The 22,516-nt window shown below is 37.9% G+C and overlaps 1 protein-coding gene across 8 annotated transcripts in view; it reads right to left on the bottom strand.

Annotated features, from left to right (window-relative positions):
- NUMB (NUMB endocytic adaptor protein) overlaps window positions 1–22,516 on the bottom strand; it is a 101,090-nt gene that overhangs the window by 75,316 nt on the left and 3,258 nt on the right. The window contains exons 2-3 of one of the 8 annotated variants that reach the window (XM_064512559.1): window positions 14,566–14,683; window positions 13,758–13,851 (exon numbers count right to left, since the gene is read on the bottom strand). The exons of 6 other annotated variants lie outside the window; for them this stretch is intronic. The gene's annotated coding sequence lies outside the window, so the exon portion shown is untranslated. The remainder of the gene's footprint in view (window positions 1–13,757; window positions 13,852–14,565; window positions 14,684–22,516) is intronic. One more of the 8 variants, XM_064512560.1, reaches the window with a different exon arrangement.

Raw genomic sequence — 22,516 nt, forward strand, 5'->3', positions numbered from 1 at the left:
GGTTAGTCTTCAATGTGAAAGTCAGTAAGAAGCCCATCAGAGCCTTCCTGAGCACTAACTGTGCAACAGCAAACTTCTCTAAACCAAATTTCTCAAAAAGCTTGCTTAAGGACACTATTTTTGGAGACACTGATCTGACCAGGACAATATTATTAAATATTATAATTTAAGTTCTCATCAGGTCACCTGTCTGCATTAAATTGAACATGTGTACTGAGACTTATGTATACAACTAAATAAAAAACAAATAGTAGTAGATATTCATAAAGAGAAAAAACAAATAAAAGATCTTCAGCTGCTGAATTACAGAGGGGTTTTTTTTTGCTAGTTTTCCTGAAGCATATTTTTGATTTCATTACAGTTTTACAGTTTGAAATGTCAAGATTAGTATAAGCAGCATAGGAAAGCTCAAAAACAACTCCCGAAAATACTAGATCATAAATAAAAAGGAGGAACTACAACCCAAATACACGTATTTTATATTACATTGGTTACCTCTGAACAAGAAAAACTGGTTTGCCCACATGAACAAAACAAAACAAAAAAAAACAGACAAAAGAAGCCACCTATTACCTGCCCAACCAATGTTTTCCTAACTCAGCTTTACTAAAGTGAACACATTGTTTAGCATATTCTGAGGATAACTCAATGACTGTATAGATTTATTTCAAGTGGTCTACAGTTTCCCTTTATGGCTCTGCTAAGGGCAGAAAATGGAAATAGTGGTTAGCCAGGGTAGACTAAGATGACAGACCAGGCAGAAAAGCCATAATGGCAGCATATCACTAAAGCTGTGACATGAGGGCAGCAGGGAGGTGTGTGCAATAGCCGAGCATTGGTGTACCTTTGACTAACCCAATGGTTGCCAGAACAACAAGAGCCATCAAGAGGCAACGTTTCGCCAGGGAAGCTGAACCGCGTTAACTTATCTTGAACTTTCAAAACAATTCCCTAGATAACATCCAAGTGTGCTCTCCTCCGCACACGTACTTTTTTGAAAAGTATCTGTCATCTCTGAAAAAACTTTGTCTGAATGTAGTCAGAGATTTTCATTATCAAATTAATTAGCTATTCTGTTTTTTCAGAAATTTTGTAACTCAGAATAATAGTTATAAGTGTAAACACACTACAGATGAGAATTTCTAGTGACTAGGAATACAGTGAAAACCAGAAACCTTGCGCTAAGGAGACACACGGAATCTATGGAAATAGAGCAAGACTTTTTTCTTTTTTTCAACAAGCACGTGGTTTACTCCATTTGAAACTGTTTCTAAGATTCAGTGCTACTTGTATACATAGATCCAAGAAATGCAGGATGCTGTTACAGAAAGTTTTTCTATCCTCAAGACCACCAAAGCCAATAAAATTTGAGAAACTGCAACATTCATAAGAAAATGGGCAACCTCCCCATTTTTATACCAAACAATTTCTGTATTTTCTAATGAAGATTATTTTCAATTGTAAGTATTACATAAAGTTGAAGAGGATATAAAAGGAAATTTAATATTACTATTTATGTCCCATTTTTAGGCATCTGGCTATGAAGACTCAGCTAATTTGTTTTAATTCTTTCTTTTCTCAGTTCTCATATCAGATATATGATTCTTTGGTGTCAGATGTTAAATGCCACAGGGAAATCTCTCTAAAGTAAAAAATTACTAACTTTATAGAAAAACTTCTTTGCTTAAACACTAGGACTAAACTACTTTACAGATCTTTCTCAAAAAACAGTCCAAAGATGAATCAGGCTTTTTAATTAAGTCTTGTGTCTTTTATATAAAACAGAGGGAGAGGGGGAAGAGTCACTGTTTGTTTTAGAAATAACTACATAGATGTAAAATTCTGATGCTCTTCATAAAAGATCTTATGTGTGTACAGCGAGTGGAATGGCCTTTGAATCTTGTTAACAGATCTTCCTATGTGACAAGCTTAAAAGAATCTTCTTAAAGGCAAAACATCAGCTCACAGCACATAATTATCTTTATTTCTCAGTGAGGTTACACGGGGCAACCACAGCTATTAGTTTAACAATGAAATTTTAAGTTCTCTGCATACTAACATAAGAAATACACATTCCACTGCTCCTCTACACAAACTCACCCAACAGAGACTAAAATCTTTAAGTAAAACGAGGAACTAGTTCATATTTGATAAACATGCAGCACCATAGTAGTTTGTATTATACTGTCGAATACTTCTTGTGTTAATGTGACAAATGTCTCAACTTTTTTTTTTTAATTTAACCCACTTTCATCTTTTTTAATATCCCTCTCAATGGAGAAAAGATGAGACACAAACACAGACAGTGCGTGCGCGATTTATACAGTAGATGCTTCTTCACTCTGCAGGGTATCAGTCACGACAATATGGACAGTTAATTTCCTAATGTCTAATTGAGCAGTTTATCTATATTTGTTTAAATAAAAAACAGAACTTTACTTTGCATATTTCTAGAATCTGAGTTTATGGTAATAATTTAGCTTTATGTCAAATCTAAATTCAAGTTACAGTTTCAGAGGTCTTCATGTGTACAGCATTCCTCTCTTCTAAAAGCAGATGGAGAAAGACAAAAACTCTTAAGTGGGAGGAAGCAGCAGAGAAAGGGAAGAATGTATCAACACACCAAAAATGTACCAGAGCCTTTACAATACAATGTTGATAATTCTGCCTATGCAAATACAATGAAGGTCAGCATTTTATATCCAGAGTCAACCCCTTTTCCTATTACTGTACAAAAAGTGCTATAGAGTTTTTGGGGGGTTTTTTTGAGTGACTCATTCTATTATCACTTTAAATTGAAGGGTGCCATTTGAGGTTTCTAACAACATTTTTCATAAACTGCTTTCAGATGTATCAAATCAAATATTATTTCAAACAGATTTTGGTTTGCTGTTTCTGGCTTTATTTCCAAAAATTTGGACAACATCTTACACTAAAAAAGCAGTGAAGCACAATATGTTTTTCAAATTCTCTGGAAAAATGACTATTATGTTTAAACATTCAAATGCAATACTAAACTCCATCTTGCTAAGAACTCCTCTAAGAAAAGTTCCTCTAAACAACTTCGACTAGTTTGAAACATATCCTGTACAATATTTGTAGTACATATGAATCAGAACACATGCGGTAGAAGAGAATGAACAGGTTTTGACTTGCACAGTTCAGTCGGACCTACACTGTTGAAATATTTTATTTTACATCCTGCTTTTTCTACTGTAAGTCATATTACATTCAGCAAATAAAATATTTTTAGACGGAGCATTCTACAGTTTCTAATGTTTGCTTCATATTTTTGGAAGCTCTTGTAACAGCAATACTAGCTATTCATCAAATTAAAGGAAGTGCTTCTAAGAATATCTGTAATGCATGTTTTCTGATATTACTAATCTGAAAATGAATCAGACCATATATTAATACTGTAATGAAAATATTCTTTTCTCTGTACTCGAAAGTCTTCTAACCGCCATAATACAGATATTTAACAAATAAAGAATGAAGTGTAATCTCACTCTTTCTGTCACAACCTCCAAAATAGACAGGTCAATACATTTTAAGCCAGAAAGAATCACTATAATCACAAAGTAACTCCCAACATCACGATTTCACACTGAGTTAAAGACATCCAAACCACAGAAAATTTAGCTATGTAATCTTCAAGTGGGTGCATGTTAAATGGTTACTTTTTGTGATCAATTAATTGGATTAACAGCTAAATAGGAGCCCATAAAACAAAGGAAAAGAAGGTACTTCTATTTGTGTCCAGCAGAGATTAGCTTTAGGCTTAGTACTGTATTATATTTACACCTGAGAAGCAGTAATTAACAGTCAAGTTTGCTCATACGAGAAACTGACAAGTTCCCGAGAGGTAACAGCAAAGGACAAGTTATACTGCCAGATTCCTTCTCACAGTGAATTTATTTCAACATACATTATGACAAACCAAACATAAGATCATACATACATTAAAAAGAATATAGACTAAATTTCAATCATAGGGACTATAGTGGATTCTAGTGCTGCTGAGAAGAGGGTTGCGGGCTAGGGAAATACATGACGATGCAGAGACAGACAGCCTGACCCTGTAACATGTGAAAAGGGAAAGAGCCATCAGCAGTAGACTCACCATGTCTCCTGCGCATTTATCACTGAAGCATTGCGTACAGTTGTAGTGCTCACATTTGAAGAGAAGCATTGTAAAATCAGGTCCCCTACCCTCCCACCCCACCCTCACCAAGGGAAAAAAAAAAAAATCAAATTGAGTTCTTATACTGAGGTAAAGTGATGTCTTTAACATATAAGAGAACATTAAACCACAACTTGATTATAATCTAAATCAAGAAGAGACTTCAAACAACAGATTTCCCTTCATCTTATGCCTTTTTCCTGCAGTCAATACTAGACAAATATTTTACCTTACTTCTAGCCACCAGAATAACTTGCCAAGAGACATGAGGAGAATCCAACATTTGAAGTCTTAAAACAAAAAGCAAAACAAACTCAGTTCAGAGCATGAGCTAGCTCAAACAGAACACCACCTTGCCACTTTAGGTCTACTTTGTGTAGCACAGATGTTTACCAAATGAAATTGCGTTACATCTAATTTCTAACTACTACGTATGCTGACCTAGCGGAAGATCTACAGTAAGACTACATTGATGTAGTTTAAAACGGTGTTGTAAGGAAAGAAAACACAACAAAACAAGGAAAACAGATGCTCAACATAAGCCATTATCCAAACAGTGACAAGTTAAACGTAAAAAGAGGAATGGATGTTTGCGCACCAGAGATGAGACCGGCTCTGTTTGAAAGCTGCCACGATTCTCCCTTGGAAAAGGAAACGTTGCGGCGTTTGGGGCCAGGGGAAGAATCAGGCTGCGATAACACACCCCATGGGCCAAAAGTCAATAGGCCTAATTAGGTCACCATTCAATGTGGGAAGTTTCTGTAAAACTAATAAACGTGGTCCAATTCATTGCTTCACTCAGCACTTTAAGAAGCATTCTTCTCTTGAGACAAACATTTCAGTACTCTGACTAGCCAAGTTCGTTAAGGACATCTGCCCAAACACACTTGGACCTTCCAGATAAGCACGCTTACTCTGCAGGGTATCAGAGTCCTCGTTCCAGACAACCTGGGAACTCTGTACCTTACTATCTTGATAGGGAATTTCATAAAGGCTAATGGCCAAGGCATGCCTGGAGCTAACACAGGACAAATGTGCAGCCAGCACAGTACCCATATCCTAACCCCAGTCACATGCTTCTGAAACTGCACGGGTCAGTTACACCAAATTTTAACAGAACCGTTCTCCAGGTTCCACAAAACTTTCATTTAAACTGATTTTTGCCTGTGACCCAAACTCCGGATTAGGACACACTTCACAGAAAGTCTGAGGATTTGTCTTAAAGCTTTAGTTATTCAGAGTATAGTAGAAACAAATCAGTTTAATTGGAGATGTGCTATTAGCAGCTAGAACACATATTCCACACCACAGAGATTTACAAAGCTACGGAAATGAATGCTGTGCTCCACTGCTAAAGAAGTATTACTCCTTTTAACTTTGTCTATCAAGGTGAAGAGGAGACACAACGCTGCAAAGTAATTTTTTTCGTTTAGAACAGAGAGGGGAAAGCAGTTACTGCAGCTGCATTATCTAGGAACGGACAACTCTGTAAACTTGGGACCCCCTTTTACAGAGCTCACTGTTTGCAGAGTGAATCGGTACAAAGAGAGACACTCTCATTATCTAGGAGAAAGGCGGGCTGAGCTCTCGCATGCCTATTACCCTCCGCAGCAAAGGCTAGGACCCACCAAAGCTGAATCAGCCAGGTCCACTGCTCACAGCCTTTCCCCAGCTCAGCTGAGACTAAAGCTCAGGAGCTACAGAGCTGCTTCACAGTTTCCAGGTTTCTCAGGGGCCTCAGTTATGCCCTACATGACAAACACAGTAAAGTGCAGGGCTGCCAGAGCAGGGGTCCAGCACTGCCCTCACTCGAACAACCCCCTTCTCACTTCCCCAGCTCCTCCAAAAAGCAAAAGCAGACTGGGAAGCACAGTGAAAAGGCACCTTCAGAGTGGCTCTGCAAAAGCCAGCATCACTGTGACAGACCCAACTCTGGGCAGCAGCTTAAGCCAACCAGTGCAGTCTGGGACACAGAGGTCTGCTCTGTACAGACCCTGCTCTCTGGTGGGAACTGCAATTCTCCATGGAGCTCAGGAGCAGCAGCTATACTGCTTCCAGCTGGGACCTCAAGATATTACTGGTCTGTATGCACAGTGATAAGCACTAGCTTATAAGCCTTGCTGAATTTCAGTTGACGTTGCATCTCTATGAGTCAGCAATCCAAAGAAAATCCCACAGGAGAAGTGAATATTCGCTACATTTAGGCATTTTAAAAGGCCAGGGAGCAGGGGGAACAACTGTCCTAAAGGCTGCATTTGGATTCTAAGCTAAGAGCAGGCCATCTTTGATATAACCAGCAGGCTTCAACATATGGCAGACAGCACTAGCTCAGCACATCAGGACTGAACAGCAACCTGCAGTTGACCTTTCAGCAAGTACAGAGGGTAACCTACAGCCTGTAAGTCCAGGCTTTTACTCCACCTACACCGACAAAGTGTTAGTATCCCTGGTAGGGTGAAAAAAAAAAAAATCTAGTGTTTTTTTTTTTTTTTTTTTTTTTTACAGTTTGCCAGTGTTGTTGACAAAAACTGTTCCACTTGGAACTTTATGGTTAACTGTAATTAAGGCACCGTAAGAACAAAGCATTGAAAAGAGGTAAAGTGCAATTTTGCCAATTCCAGGAATTGTTTCAGAAGACCTACATAAATGATTGTGAGTCTAATGTCTGTATCAGGAAATGCTCAAGTCTGTGTTCATCTGCCTTGCTTGCAACTGCACTAAAGTTAGTAATTGGTGTAACATGTCTTAAATTTAGTCTGTGAAGTCCACCTAGCAGAAAAACTATAAATCACAACTCAAAATTCTTCTGGACTTTGGCAACATTCTCCTTCCAATTACTTAAGCAAAGCTTTGAGAGACCTGAAGTATTACACTGAAAGTTTCAAAGTAACTGATGTCTGCCTTAATTAAGATAATTAAGGCAGAAAAGCAGGAGATTGCTTTAATACAGATTTAAGTGTACACTTTTACTTAACTGGAACTTGGTACTTTTTATCTTGTTATTAATGACACTAGAGCTTGTCTTAGTCCTGCTTCATTTGGATACATATTTTCAAGAAAGCCTCATTTAACAAAGCAAAGGAAACTTGTGAGAAATTCATCCTTTTCTGTTCTTGAGATCTAAATTGCCTTAAAGTTTAGGAGAACAACAGAAGAGATAATGAATAAGTAAAACCAGTCTTGCACCTTTCTGGTAAAGTATGTCACAGCTCCTTTTACAGATTATCTTTCTTGAAGAACAATTTGCCTCCACAACCAGTTACACTCCAAAGGCAAGGAAATTCCCATTGCAAGTCTGCATGTATTAGCCTCAAATCCTCCTGATAAATTTACATTTTGCAGAATTTCTTTTCAAATTGCCTCTAGTGCCATATGTAAGAATAGCCAATATAAAACTGCTTCAGTATCAGTGATTTCCAAACTTATATATTCTTTTCACTTTATTACTTTTATTTTAAAGTTCTATTTTTGTCAACAAAAGCCGTACTAGGATGACTTATAAAATGTTTCTAGAGATGGAGACTTCATGTCCATTTGGTAGCAGTATTAAGACAAATACTGATCTCTCTAGAAATCATACTCATCCAGGAAGCAAGCTCTTTTCCTGAAGGTTGACATTAGCACTTATTAACAGGCTGGGGACTTCACAATGCTGCTGATAAAGACTCTCTTCTGAGAGTATCAGCTTGTATTCAACCTCCCATAGTCAGAATCAAAAAATTATCACCCCATACCTTTTCAGCATCTTTGATGGCCACTCGTGGTTAACACTCCTACAGGCCCAGTAGAGTTGAGGATCAGGAGAGGATTTGGAAAAGGACATTCACTGCTACCAGCTCACCCAAGATTCTCTTAACATTTGGGTTGGAATTGCTTTTAGAGGAAGGATTCCTACAGAGAAGGCTTCATATTTTAAGCCTTGTCAGCTGAAAAATATTATCCATTTTCAGTCACTGTTCTTTTCCAGCCTACTCAGCATTCAGGAATCACGCTGTCTGCTTCAATGGATATATCTTCATTGTCACCAAAGCTACAATTACTGTGCAGATTTCTGGATGTTTAAGTCTAAGTATTTTAACACAATTTTAAATTATTAGATTAATCATGAACACTGCTAACTTTGAGCCTGAAAAGCTTCAGTTGACATGACTGAACTAATTGCAAAATGAAATTACAGATTTGCGACTTTTCATAACTGTGAGATACTTCTCTCACTTTTGTATCCAGAATTGATTTTAAGGTAGACATCAAGGTAGACCTTGTGGCTCCAGTATTCATAAAGAAGAATAAAAAACCCACACACACACAAGCTTTGCAAGTCATCTCTATTTAAATAGATAGCCCTCACTGCCTACTTATAACCTCTAATAACCTAACTTCTTGTATTTTGTATTCCTTTTTGAAGCGTATCTTTTGGACAAACCCTTCCGCCTTCAGGAACTAATGTAATTTTTAACCCTAGAACATTAAAAAAAGATCAAACTTAAAATGAGATCGTGGGAGGAAGAAAAAGCTTGCACTACACCTGCCTACTCCAGGATCATTGCTTAGGGTAACCTAGCTTAGGACGTAACAGCCACAAGGTAGAGCTTGCCTTGAAGAGCAAGATTTCTCCAGTAACACGTTCCTCCACTTGTGTTCCTAGTACTTCTTTGGTGCACAAACCATTATCCCTGTGCTAATAAAATGAACCACTTCACTGGAAAACAATTGTGTATTGAGACAGCTTGTCAACCCTCCAGTGCTTTTGCAGGAAGAAGGAACCCTTGCACAATTCAGTCAGAGGCCTCCGCAGGCTGTAGGTTATCAACCAGTCTGCAAATAGCACCTCATCTTTGACCTATAGCAGCGACAGGCAGCAAGTCCTCCTGAGAGCACTGTGAGAATTAAGAGGAAAGGTGTTGATGTAAAGGAGCAAGGGTTGGAGACGATTTCCAAGCAAAAGCTTCCCCTTAAGCTTTACCTCTTCTGAGCAAACATTTTAACTAAGAAAAATAACCAGGAAGTGTGTTTTCATCTACCTGGTATGAAAATGTGGCTCATCAGGATAAGATCTGTCCTTTCAATTTTTCTAAAAGTTCAGAACTTTTAAATTTTCCCATTTGAAGAATAATGAAAAACGGGGCTTGACAAAAAAAAAAGGAATTTTATTCATGATTAAGTTTTATGAGATGAGTAGCAGAAAAAAACACTTTCAAAATTAACTTAAAACATGGACTTTGACCAGACTATTTCAGAATTAAACAGAAACTGTTCTCCAAAAACCTTACACAATAATATACATTCTAATTTCCTGCTAATATATATTTTCACTTTAAAGACTCTCAGCTTTTTTCCGGTTTAGTTTCTATTGAACACTTCACCTCAAAGCAGACCTGTTCACATTCATGGAAAATAACTTGTTCTGAGAGATGCAGCACTGAGACAGTTGCAAAGTCAGAATCTCAAATAACTGTTCTCTGAACTAAACAACTTGGACTAAGCTAGCTAGACTGAAGGCAACTCTTTCCTCTATGCTCACTGCAATTTAAGAAAATCAAATGAGTTATATAATTGATCGTTTCAGGAAGATGTCAGCAAATTGGTTGGATTTTATCAATAGCTTTCATTACCTTAACACCTCCTTTGTATCAAACCATGCTCAAACGCATCCATTATTTATAGTTTTCCTCAGGCTAAGACTTCTCTGCAGTTATCTTCTTGAGCCATATCTGCTGGACCACCTCCATGTCTAAACAAAAGTCCCATACCTCACTTCAAGGTAGCTCACTCCAGCACTTACCAGCAGAACCTCTGTGCCTGTGTACAAGCTATTTCATGAAGATGAAGGCATTCAAAACAAAGAGTCATAGCTTCACAAACCAATGCAAGAGCTATCTGCCAAATTCAGAAAGAATTTTGATTTTTGTCTCCAGCAGAACAGGGACAGGACATCTGATTCTGCTTTGCTTGGAACAAATCCCATAGGAGCCTCTGATTCTAAAAATCTCAACATCTGTATATGCATAGAGACTTGTAAATTATTAGAACAATTGGTGGAGCTTTTCTAGAAACACCAGAGCATGCACTTTTGAAGACATCATCAGGCTAATAATTCCCCATTACTTTCAGCATAAAACAAGATTTACCCAGCACATGCATACAGATTACTGGAACACCTCTACAATATTAACTAACATAAAGCAGAACAGAAAAGCACAAAAAAAGCCAAATCACAACAGTACCATAGCAAAAAACCTGTTTCTTCAGTGTCATGTGCTAGAAAGAAATGGGGCAAAACAGTGTGTGGGTAAAGCATACGCACTCATTTCTCAAGACTGATCATTGCTAATACAACCCAGGCCGTAATAATGAAAACTTCATTGAATTACTAATACTAACGAATTTAGAGGCTTTTTAAAGCAAAGAGTTGGAATAATTGACAGTGTTTAAAATGGCAAAAGCACCTGGACTTTGAACTGGCACACAGTTCTGTATCCCCCATAAAACTGAACCTACAACAGCTAGGTTGGTAAATTTAGGGCAACAAACACACACCTTTAAATAAAAATAAAGCCATATATAATCCCAATGAGATTATCTAGGTCAGCTGTCCTCATAACAGACCTAAACAAACCAGGAAATCATGTATTTCAAACTCTGCTGTTTGCTGGGTATTTAGAAAGTCAGAGTTGCACAGAGTAATGCTTAATCACCACTCTTTAAAGAAAAGGAGCCTACAAATTTACAGATTGGAAAATACCATACAAACGTTAAGGATAAAGTAGCAAAGTGTAGCTGAGTAAACATAGCAGACACCTTCACCAGGGAAACAAACCATCAAAGTGCACTTAATATTTGTTTTCTTCTGCTAAGTTACACATAACATGCAAGTTTGATATAATTTTTTAAAACAGTGATTCAGCTTGGCATTTGGCTTTGTAGAGTATTACAGAAAAGTTGGCTGGAGCAGACTGAAATTAAACACTTTCTCTCACACAAATTTTACTGAGTCTATAATCATACATTTCTTTCATGGCTAAAATTCTTTAGCTATTCCATAAATACACAGGTGTTTGCCTCACTAATAACTGGCTCATGTAATGAATTTTCAAATGTAATTCAGCCCAGCTATACTCCAGGTATCCTTGTGCATGCTGTTTAAAGTTCCCAATTTTTTTCCAGAAACTGTCCCCTCCGCAGACCTTGTCTGGCCACAATAGTCAGCTATGGTGTTACCAGGTCCAGACTGTTAGATAGCTGGTACTGTTACACCCTTTTGCTAGTAAGATATGTGGTAGCGGACATTAAAAGTGCTACCTTGGTGCTTCAGTAACACAGAAAACAGCAACAGTAACCATGAGTCCTACTGCACTTGTCCACAAGGAGTAGCCACTCCATAGGTACAGCAGCTAATCCATTAGATACAGAGGCTCAATGGTTTCACATCTCTAAGAAGTAAATGGTTGCATCTGCATTCACTAGTACCTCAGGGAGTTTCAAATAGAGAAATACAAATCATACTAAGATGTGATCCAGTCTTTCTGAAAGCAGATGATTAAAACAAGAAATTTCAAAAACTAAGATACAAATGTTTATTTGCATTACAACATCTGTCTCAAAATGAGTGCTCACTCTGTATTTTAAGACGCAATTCCTGAAATAAATGTTTCCCAGGTAGACTACACAGACGAAAGGTTCTTCGTCCTTCTCTTCAGATAGATAATTAAAGCACAAAGAGAGTAAGAGTCAGCAGTAGGGTGAGATGAATACAGACAGTATTCATCTGACAGTACAGACAGTAAGGACGCACCAGCGATCTCCTTCCTCTCACCACCTAAGTTTGCCATTGCTCAAGCTTTTGTGTAAGTGAAGCTCTCTAACACACTTGTTCCTGTGCTAGCCCCAAACTTGTTCAACTTAGTCATGGCTAAAGCGTGCAGCCACCTGACAGATATCCTCAAAACGGTACTTCCCTGTCACTACCCACTTAACACCAACCTATGCTGCACATGAACGAGTAAGCCTTACCCAAAAACACACACACAAGGAAGAGTGTTACAGCCATAGACTGAAAGGGGAAAAAAACAAAACAAAACAAAACACACCACTATGCACACCCAACCAAACAAAAAAGCCCCATTCTTGCAGTCCCCAAAACAGGCACCAGAACTTCCATCATCCCCTTTTTCTCAAGGAGGGTGCCCCGACAACGGGGCTGGGATGTCACGCCTGCTCTTGCCCATCTCTCTAATCCAGTAAATCTTGTATTATTTTTTGCAATGAGGAAAGTCTTCAAAACAGTAACATAAAACACCTCCGCTTCATAAAAAGTGGAAACACTATTTTTTCAGGGGGAACTCCTTTTTGGTTTACTGCTCCTTGTGCAGCTCCAAACATCAAGAGGCACACAATCCATTTTCTCTCTCCTGTCATCCCAAAAATCAGCAGCATGCCACTTCCACATAGAAATAAGGGCTGGTTTTAACTGCTAGCTGCAAGTGGTCATCTTCATTCCATTAGAGGACCTGAACTGATGCAGACTACTATCACTTAATTTTTAAGACAAGGCTCCATGAAACAGCCGTACCAATCTAACTGCTCATTGCTCCCCCAGCTCCATTTCTCCCTTATGCCAGCATTTGTCAGACCACTCATACACAATTCAGCTCATCACACCAGCAGAAAATACTCACTTTTTGCTGGTTTAGTGTTCTGATGTTTTAATGAACTGTTATCGTTTACCAAGGAGGCAAACACAAAAGCAGCAGCAGAGGCACGTGGTTATTAATGAGACCACTTCTTTCATTAGCAGCAAGCAGTCAGACAGAGTTCATGAGATAACCAGGGCCACCCTTAGACACCCTTTGTAGTATCACAGCTGGGATGAAAAAGTACTTGTTAGTGGACAGGATTTGCTTGGAAAATGCAAGTTTGAGCCTACAGCTCACATCCTATGATGCTTCTCTGAATGCCATATTATTGCCTAGAGGCATGTCTACCACCACCTCTAGCAGTATTTTAGAAGGAATGACCCATCAACCACAGAAGTGTTTTAAACTTCAAAAGAGGCTTACAACCATAATCACAGAGGTTTTAAGTATCTTGCAGCTTGGAGTGTAGCACCTTAGCTGTAGAAAGTGAAAGGACTCAAGTCTCATCTGTGTTTTACTTGCTACACTGAGCAGTAAAATCCTCTTTTCAAGGGCATTCTGGCATTCCTAACTTTCTCCCATGCATCAAACAGGAGAACCAAAACATGATTCAAAACCCTGAGTCTGCTATCTTGACTAAAAGTCAATGTTGCAAAATTTAAATCTCCTGGATTTTACCCTGAGTAACCTATTGGCAAATAGGAAATCTGTAGCACCAAATTAAAATGAATCCAGACCTCTCCCCCAAGTTCACCTTTCACTAAAAGAACTTTTATCCTCCCCCTCAAACTTGGGGGAAGGGGGAACATAAGCCATCAACAGCTTTCTCTTCAACAAACCAGTTCCATCCATTTTAGTTTGTGAAATCAGCAAAGAATTCGCAATTTTCCTCAACATCCTTTACTTTGTGTATCACAAGAATTTTGCTTTGAATCACTTACATTTATTTGTTCCACTGAATACAGAATTCTACAGTCTGCTGCTGTCCTGCTTTCTGCACTTTCTGTTAACCTGAACTTCTGATGTTAACATGTCCTATTAGTCACAGAGGAGGGGAGGAAAAAAAAGACTCTGTTTAAACAAGACCACTACACAGTAATATAGATTTACTACAAAAATAAAGGAGAATTTCAAGCACATGTTAACAGAAACAAATCTTATCGCCCTTCAGATAATCAATAGTAAATGATACTTCTACTCCCAGAAAGGTGAGTCATACAAAAAACTTAAATGAATGTGAAGAACTTTCTTAACTTTGCTCTGGACAAGACTGAAGATAAAGAAATATTTTACACTTTAAACAATAACCACTGAACACATTTACCAAGTGCCTGAACTTAAACAATCACAAATCCATTAAGGAATTATAACTGTATAAAATAATATACATTAGTGGCAGTACTCTTAGTTAGGTCCTTTACAAATGTCATTGAGGATACAAACTTTCGGGACAGGGAGGGGGAGACATGAATTCCTACCTTGAGGAAAAAAAAATTACAAATTGCACTCAAAAAGAGAATTACAATTAAACTCCAGAAATTCCTGTAACCCAGTCCCAAAATTCAAGTAAAAAAACCAAGCAAAGTAAACAGAGAATTATGCTGATATCTGATTTTATACAGTAATAGAGTTTGTTTTAGCACCCAGGCATAAATGAGATATTGATACATTCCATACCAGAATTGTTAGGAGAACACTTAAAAAAGCAAAAAAAATAAAATAAAAACATACTTTGAACAAAGTACTTACTACTGACATGTGACATTATGACTATGTGACAGGTCAGGTTCTAGAAATCCCTTCAGCAGGTATCACCAGCTACCATGTTGAAGTGAGTATCTGGAACACACGCATCTGGAGGAGAAAACTAGACAAGACTGAGAAATTATGTATGGAATTGCATGTAAATACATTCCATTAAGCCTCCGATACTTTTTGTTTGTTTTTAAAGGCACAAAAAAACCAACGTGGTGCTTCTGAGAAAAGGATAAAAAACAAAAGACAACTCTTATCTTTGCCACTAATTATTGTCACAACTAATTATTGTCTTTAATCATTTTGACCTGCCCAAGAGAAGCAAAGAGCTAAGAATTATCAAGATTCAACAAACTATTCTGCTTACACTTTAAGAGCTATTATGTCCTGAGTGGAAGGGCTAGTCACAGTTCCATGGAAACAGCTATCCAGAGAAGCAATTCCCAGCATGTTTCATGCAGGCATCTGTCCCCACTTTCTGAAAACAGAACGTCCCAGGAATTAGACCTGCAGTTTACACACCTTATAAGCACCCCGGGACATGATAAACCAAGGACAGCGTGGTGTAAAAAACACTGTTCCTGCCAGAAATCGCGGATGAAATCCACAAATGCAATGAAGTATATCTGAAAACAAGTCCCGGAACATGGAATTAATTCCAACCTGGACCACAAAATAGTATGGCTATAGCCATTTTAAGTCTAAGATAGAACAGTAATCCTCAGGATTTGGGAATTATATGAAATAAGACTGGCAGATGCCAGTCCCTTTCTGCTGAAGAAACTGGGGCAGCAGTTCACAGTAGATTGATCTGATACCTTTTTGCATAGATGTAGACCAGATATAACACCAGCTCAGATAGAGCAGTAAAGGAATCATTAGTTATTTCATGAGGCTACATGGCAGCACAGTCACAACTAATCAGTTATTATACATGTGATAGGTCTTATTGCAGAATGATATGCATTAAAAAGTTGAAAGACTTTCTTTGAAAGCAGAAAGAAAGCTTATGCAGAATTTACCCAGACCAAACACTGCACTAAACTGAACAATAAGCAATCCTTTATGTAACCGTCACATTAGGGAGATTGGAATAAGCATGTTTGCACATTTTAGACATAACTGGAGCCAGAGGCAACCACGCATGTGTGAGGTGGAACAAGAAATTCAACCACATAGCTTGGCTCCATAGAGGAAGCGAAATAGAAGTTTTACATTCTTTGTAGAAGCTCTTGAGGAAGACTTTAGGACTAGATTTTTTCTTAATTGTAACAAAACACTGCATACACCCTGTAGATCTAAATATTGTCATTAGCAAGACAAACTCTAGCTTCACAATCATACCCTTAATCATCTTAGCATTTGCCTACATTTTGTCCGCACCAGCTGGTCCCGTTTCCCACTTGATCTAATGCTGTAAAGAGCAAAACATCCATTCAATTACTACTATTTACTCTCAGATACAGGTCTGCACAGCCTTTGTTTGCAGCAACCCCTACTTCTAAGGCTATTATGAGAGTGAATAAAACCAAGTCTGGCTGCTGGACTGAGAGATACTATAGCTGGAACAAGGATTAGGGCAATGAACAGAACCCATTTGGTTCAGATAATATCTTGCCATCTCTAGGAGCAGGTAGCAAGATAATGTGATAGTAGTCTGGAGATTTACAGTCACAGACGGATTTGGGATAGGAAAGGCACTGCCAACCACAGGTTTCACATTAGATGAGAACACACATGTCCCACGGCAAGACAACCATTAGCTGGCTGCTCACAAGACCAGAGCCACAGGCATTTCTCCATTAAAGAGGCTTAGCACTCTTGTTACCTGTGCCACTAAGTTCCTGGTGGCCTCTCTCCTACACAGAGATCACTTATGCAGCTAAAAGAAGCTCCAGGGAAAGGGCTCCTGGTTGCAGAACCTCCACTTCTGGGGGCCCTTGCCCTGGTGGCCCCAAGCCAGCTAGTTCACAGTTTTAGTGAGTGGTACACACCAGATGCAGGTCACTTCCTTCTAGCAACAGCACAGCCAAACCATGCTTTCTCCTCCACCCAGAGGTCCAGTGCTAGCATTTGTACAAGTGGAAACGGGGAACTGATCCTGTTGAAAAACAAACCTAAGAAAAAAAATTGTTTTAATCAAGCTCAATTCCTTGATTCCACATGCATGAGGCACTGACCCCAGCATGGGCCCTTACTAAACAGTCAGAGCTTCTTTACTGAAGGAAGAGAGTGAGGACTAATCACCCAGTAAAATCTGTCAGGAAAACAAACCAGGCCACAAAAACAAAGAGCCATTCTGGACTAGAATCAATCCAAGAAAGGAAACTGATACCCAAACAGTCCCAGGATGCTAAACTGCAATTCAGAAGTTCAAGAAGTTTAGCCATCAAGCAAGACTGGTCAAAATCCAGCATCTCAGATAATTTCAGGATACCTTACATTTGCAAAAGAGTTTCCTACTTCTGAATAGCTAAAATACTTTTTTCTGAAGTGCAGTAGGTAAGAGTAATAATCAAACAAATGAACCAAATTCCTGCAGGTGAGAGAGAAACCCCATTAGGAGAAGGTAAGCTGTGTTCTGGAAAACTTTTTTTTCAACCAAATGAACATACTCATTCACAGCAAAGCATTGCCACAGATTAAGAAATTAAGATAGAAAATTGAGGAATAAGGAAGTTAAGACAGATTTGGATCAGATTTCCATTCTGCATTTCATCAAAACAATTATTTTGATCAATTAATTTAGAAATACTAAGGATGATAAAGAAAGAATAACATTTCCACAGTTCACAGGCCCACACAATATTTGATGTTAGGTATATCTGTATTTCCACTTCAGCACTGTCTGACACAAACAGAATGAGGGAAGAATTAAGTCTACAATATTAAAGAGAGCCATTTAGCGGTTGTTAAATTAATATGTGTTGGAGCCAAATTCTTTTTTCGGATGAATGACAAATATTGTTTACACTGTAAGAGTTGCAGAATTGGGTCCTTAGTTTAAAGTCAACAAATACTGTAAGCAGACAAACCACATTGTTGGTTTTTTTAGCCCAAGTTGTGTTTCTAGCTCATACATGGACAAGTTACTTAAGACTATCCAGATCTGACTACCCTGAGAGCAAACTCTTACATGCAAAAGTACATAACACCCAAAGCAAAGTTTAATTACACAGAGAATAACTGGTTACAGCTAAAAATAAAATTAAAGTACAGGACTGTCTGAAAATATGAACATGAAATTGTAATACATTCATATCCATACGTAATGAAGATCATGCATGAGAGCAAAAAAAGTAATTTCTAATGAATAGATTTTGTATTTTTAAGAATTAAAAAAAGACTTTCACATAGTACCACGCATTATACACCATTTATAAAGGGGCATACCCTACCTCACTAGAAAGCAAAGAAATATTTACATATTTTGGCAGTTCAGATTTGTGCCAAATCAATCTTACCAGCTTTCCTTTGATGCCTTTGAACAATTATGAACTATTTTATTGAAGTGTTAGGGAAAAAAATAATAGTGACCTTATCTGGAAGATACCATTCACATGCTTTCATTGGGTGCTCCCTATGAAAATCAAAGCCACAAAGTTTTCAGACTAGCTAAGAGAAAAACAACAACAACAAAATCTATTGACGTACCACTGCTCTATTCCTGGGGGGCTATACAGAAATGGCTTAACTTAATTACTGCTCTATTCATTAAACTGATGAGTCTCTAGGCCCAAAAACCATAATCAGAAGCTAGTTGGTTAAAATTTGCCCAAACAAAATAAAACCTAAGAAGAACATTAATTCTGCATAACCCTATTAGGGAACATTTCAAATAAAACAATAAACAAGCCAGATTTTACAGTAACATGACACATTTAACCAAAAGACATCCAGAAAATTCATCAGAGCATTTGGTGATTCTATTTGATTTGCCAGTTACATACAGTAAATCCAAAATATAGCTTTGATGAAGAATATACAGTCAAGTACGAAAAGGCTGTTATAAAAACAATTTTAGATAAACATTCTGATAAAAACGCTGGCAAAAAACACAGGCTGACTAAATTGCAGTGCCTCAGTCCCTTGCTTAAGGCTGACTTTCTGCTACCAAGTTAAGAGAAATACACAGGGCTGACCAGTTGTTCAGTCTAAAGACCTCTGGCAGGCTACTTTCCTTGCGTAGAAAATCTACATATGACACAGCAGAGATATGCTTTAAACGAACAAATTGTCCCAGAGAAATAAATTCATGCAACTTAAAAAAAATAATAATAATCCTAATATATAAATACATAATATGCATAAAGAACTCACGACAGTGTGTTCCAAAGCCACTCCAATTTAAAAAGAACATACTTTCTTCATGTAAATATGGTAGTCTATCCAGAAAATACCAGAATGTATACGCACAAGTAAAATTGAACATTTAACCTTAAATTTTACTCTGGTAATGTTCAAGGTCTGTTAATTGGAAGCAAGTCCAAAAAAGCCACTAAAAATCTGCTGAAAAAGTAACACAACAAAACACATTCAGCAGTGTACAGCTGTTTAAACATGGATGAATATCGGTGAACCGGTAAGAAAATGCATCTATAAACTTAGTATAAAAATTAGGTAAGTGTTTTGATAATCAAGCAATAGAATTGCCATGATTGCCAAGAATATTTGTAAAACAATGTAAAGCAACTCATTCCCATACTTCTTAAGGATAGACTTGATTATCACCCAACCCTTCAAGCTAGAAAGTAAGCATGCTGTAAGTATCAATCACCAAGTCCACTACTAACCAAATGACTTGCAAAGACTTCCTGAATAAAGTCAGTTTAAACAAGAGTATCACATCATGAAATATGGCAAGCTGATTTAACACCTCACTGCTGCTGAGAGGAACTCCTCTTCTCCCCCCACCACCACCCCAACTGCACCATCCTCTCCCCTCCGGTGGCCATCGGAGCCTTCGGAACTGCTTTAATATACTAAAATGGCAGGAAACAAACCTGGGATAAGGGACCAGGGTAAGATCAGATTGCCTGAAGCTGAGGCAGAGGCAAGACTTCTCCCTTTGTAACAAACCATCAAGTTGGCTCAGCTGACCAATCATAGCAAGAAAACAGAAATAGTCATTTTAATGTATCCTTGAAGATACCAATGTGTAAAAAAGTATGATGACAGTATGAAAAAAGAAATAACCAGTACAGCAAGGAAGAAAGCTACAAACACGCACACAAACACTTTCAGAAGAAATGGTAAATATTTGCTAGAATACCAAAAGCAAAAAATAGTATTGCAACCACCAAACTCTACCAAACCTGTACTATGCAAGACCTTAAAACACTCTAATTCTTATAGATGACATTTACAGACTGGGTTACAGAATTTGACATACAGGTGACGCATCTGAACCTGATACGCAATGACTTGACATAAACGCAGACTGCATCGATCTGGAATTCCGCGTAGAACCTGTGCAGAAACCTGCGTCTAACACAAAACACTAGATGCCGTCTGCTATCACCATAATCATGAGTACATTCTCTCTCAAACATTTCAGACCAAATTAAGCCTTGTAGGCTTTTTAGAAACAGAATTTATCACACTTCATTCTTGCAAATGGAAAAAAACAGGCAGAAAGATCATGTTAAGCAGGCTTCAGCAATAAAATAACCAGCCTCCAAAAGACCAATAAACCAAAAAAGTGCTTTCATTATGAAGGCTTGTAAGTAAAGGTATCCACACCAGGAGAAATATAATTTACAAAACTGCAAACTTCATCAATATCACTGCTGAGACACTAGTAGCCACAACCCCCAGAACACCGTATTTCAGAACAAAATAAGCTTTGTAGCCATACAGTTACAGGGACCATTACGAACTAATGCGTATTAACTGTGTTTTTAGGAGAAGTATCCACTGGTTATCTTCCACAGAATTTAGTTCATTGCTTTGAGGTAAGAAATAAACATTAGAACAAGAAGTCAAGCGAGCCATTAGGTTTCTAGGGAAGATGGTATTTGGCTATTTACTTCACACAAACTGTTCTAGTACTACAGACCTCCAGAAATAAAAAAGAAAAAAAAATCTGAAAACAAAATTAGAAGATTACTCTTAAAAACATTAGAAGGAACATAGTTTATTTTCCTCTCATACTATGTGTACAAAGTAAAATAAAAAGCAGCCTCGAGTTTTCACTTTTACCATTAGGTATTAATAAAAAATTAGAATTATGAAACGAGGTTCCATTTTGTGTTTTTCCCTCTGTACTGTGAATGAATTCCTATGTCTCCACAGATTTTTGCTTCAACAGTTGATGAATCAAGACTTTTGAAAGCAGACTATCCTCACTCAAAATCTTAAGTTAACATCAGAAAGATATCCAGCTAGCTTTCAGCTGACTAAAGACCCAGGAGTTCTACAACTACTAAACATTCACTTGCATGGCAAACTGACCAACTACGAGAGTTTGGCAGCTTCATACCTGGTTCTGCCCATCGGCAAACTGCACGGCCTTAGGAACGTCAAAGTATCTTCAGTATTGGCAGATCATGGAAGCCAGCTTTAACTTGCTAAAATTATGTTACTGCTGAGAAGAAAGACTAGACACAAGATACTGAACTGTATCAATCAAGTTTAAACAACATTACAATTAAAAGGAAAGAGGAATCTTTAGGATGTTCCCCCCACCCTCCAAAATAATCTGAACAAAAGTAGTCAGGTTCAGATCAAGAATGGTTAGCATGTGCTAAAAGTGATTCTGGCCAAGTTCACCAGTATATACTTTTTCTTAGTAAGATCAATAGCACTTGTCATTGCTAAATCTGTACCCACAGAGGAAGCCCAAGTCAATGACCAAGTATCTACAAAAAACAGCTCTGCTTAAACTCTCTGGGCATACATACGAAAATTAAAGAGTACTGTTTACAACCCAGCTCACCAAGAAGTTCCTGATTGTTGTTTTCTAGTATAGGAAAGCTAACCAGAAACATTTCTAAGCAGTTTGGTACAAGTTTTAATACACTATATTTGAATTTAATATTACACTTAGCAATCTAACAGCTTTCGCTCTGGCTTCAACATCAAACCCATCAGCAAAATCCCAAGAGCCCTACAGATTTAGTACTAAAGGAAGCTGAGGACTTGTCTCTAACTCCAAAACTCTAGAATGAATGCCTCCACATTTTCCTCAAGTACTTTTAAATTTGGACATCCACATTCCTCTTTCAGTCAATTTCTGAAACCATTTGTCCTGATATAGTTTTAGTCACAACAGCGGCACAAAGGACATACATCACTATCCCAAGCCATCAGATCTGATAACTACAGAACAGCAAGACTGTACAATACAAAAAATTACTCTGTACGAACAGATGCTAAACACCGTGATTCAAGTTTTCACCGATGTATCTCCTAAAACACAGTTAAAGGATCCTGGATAAATGTGAAACTGCAGTTACAAATGTCATGATGCCATTTATACTTCTAGAATGAGGGCAGCTTATTAATGCTTGCAAGTTATCAGTACAAGCTGCAGCTAATGAAAATGAAAAAAGACCATTGCCTCTTGCACAGTGGAAAAATCTTCCTGATCTTGCTTCAGTTATGAATGTTTTCTTGTTTCTAATGCAACATCTGCTTTAATTATACATTGTAAAGATCATCAGTTCGAAATGGGTATTTGATGGATCCCAGAATTAAGATGAGAATATCCTCTTCCAGACACAGCTGTGCCAGCCAGAGGTTACTGCCCTCAGCCTGTCCATAGCTTATCATCCTCCCCTCTCCACTGCTACCACCCAAATCAACATGCCAGCTGAGAAAAATGAAAGAACATTCTCTAACCGATTTGAGTTTATATCAGCCAGGCCAGTTTAAAACAATTTGTTAGAGGTCCTTGTTAACCCAAGCCATTTTGATGAAAAGGTACAGTTCTAGAAGAGCTCAA

The sequence above is a fragment of the Dromaius novaehollandiae genome, chromosome 5 (genome assembly GCF_036370855.1).
Source record: "Dromaius novaehollandiae isolate bDroNov1 chromosome 5, bDroNov1.hap1, whole genome shotgun sequence".
Taxonomy (NCBI): domain Eukaryota; kingdom Metazoa; phylum Chordata; class Aves; order Casuariiformes; family Dromaiidae; genus Dromaius; species Dromaius novaehollandiae.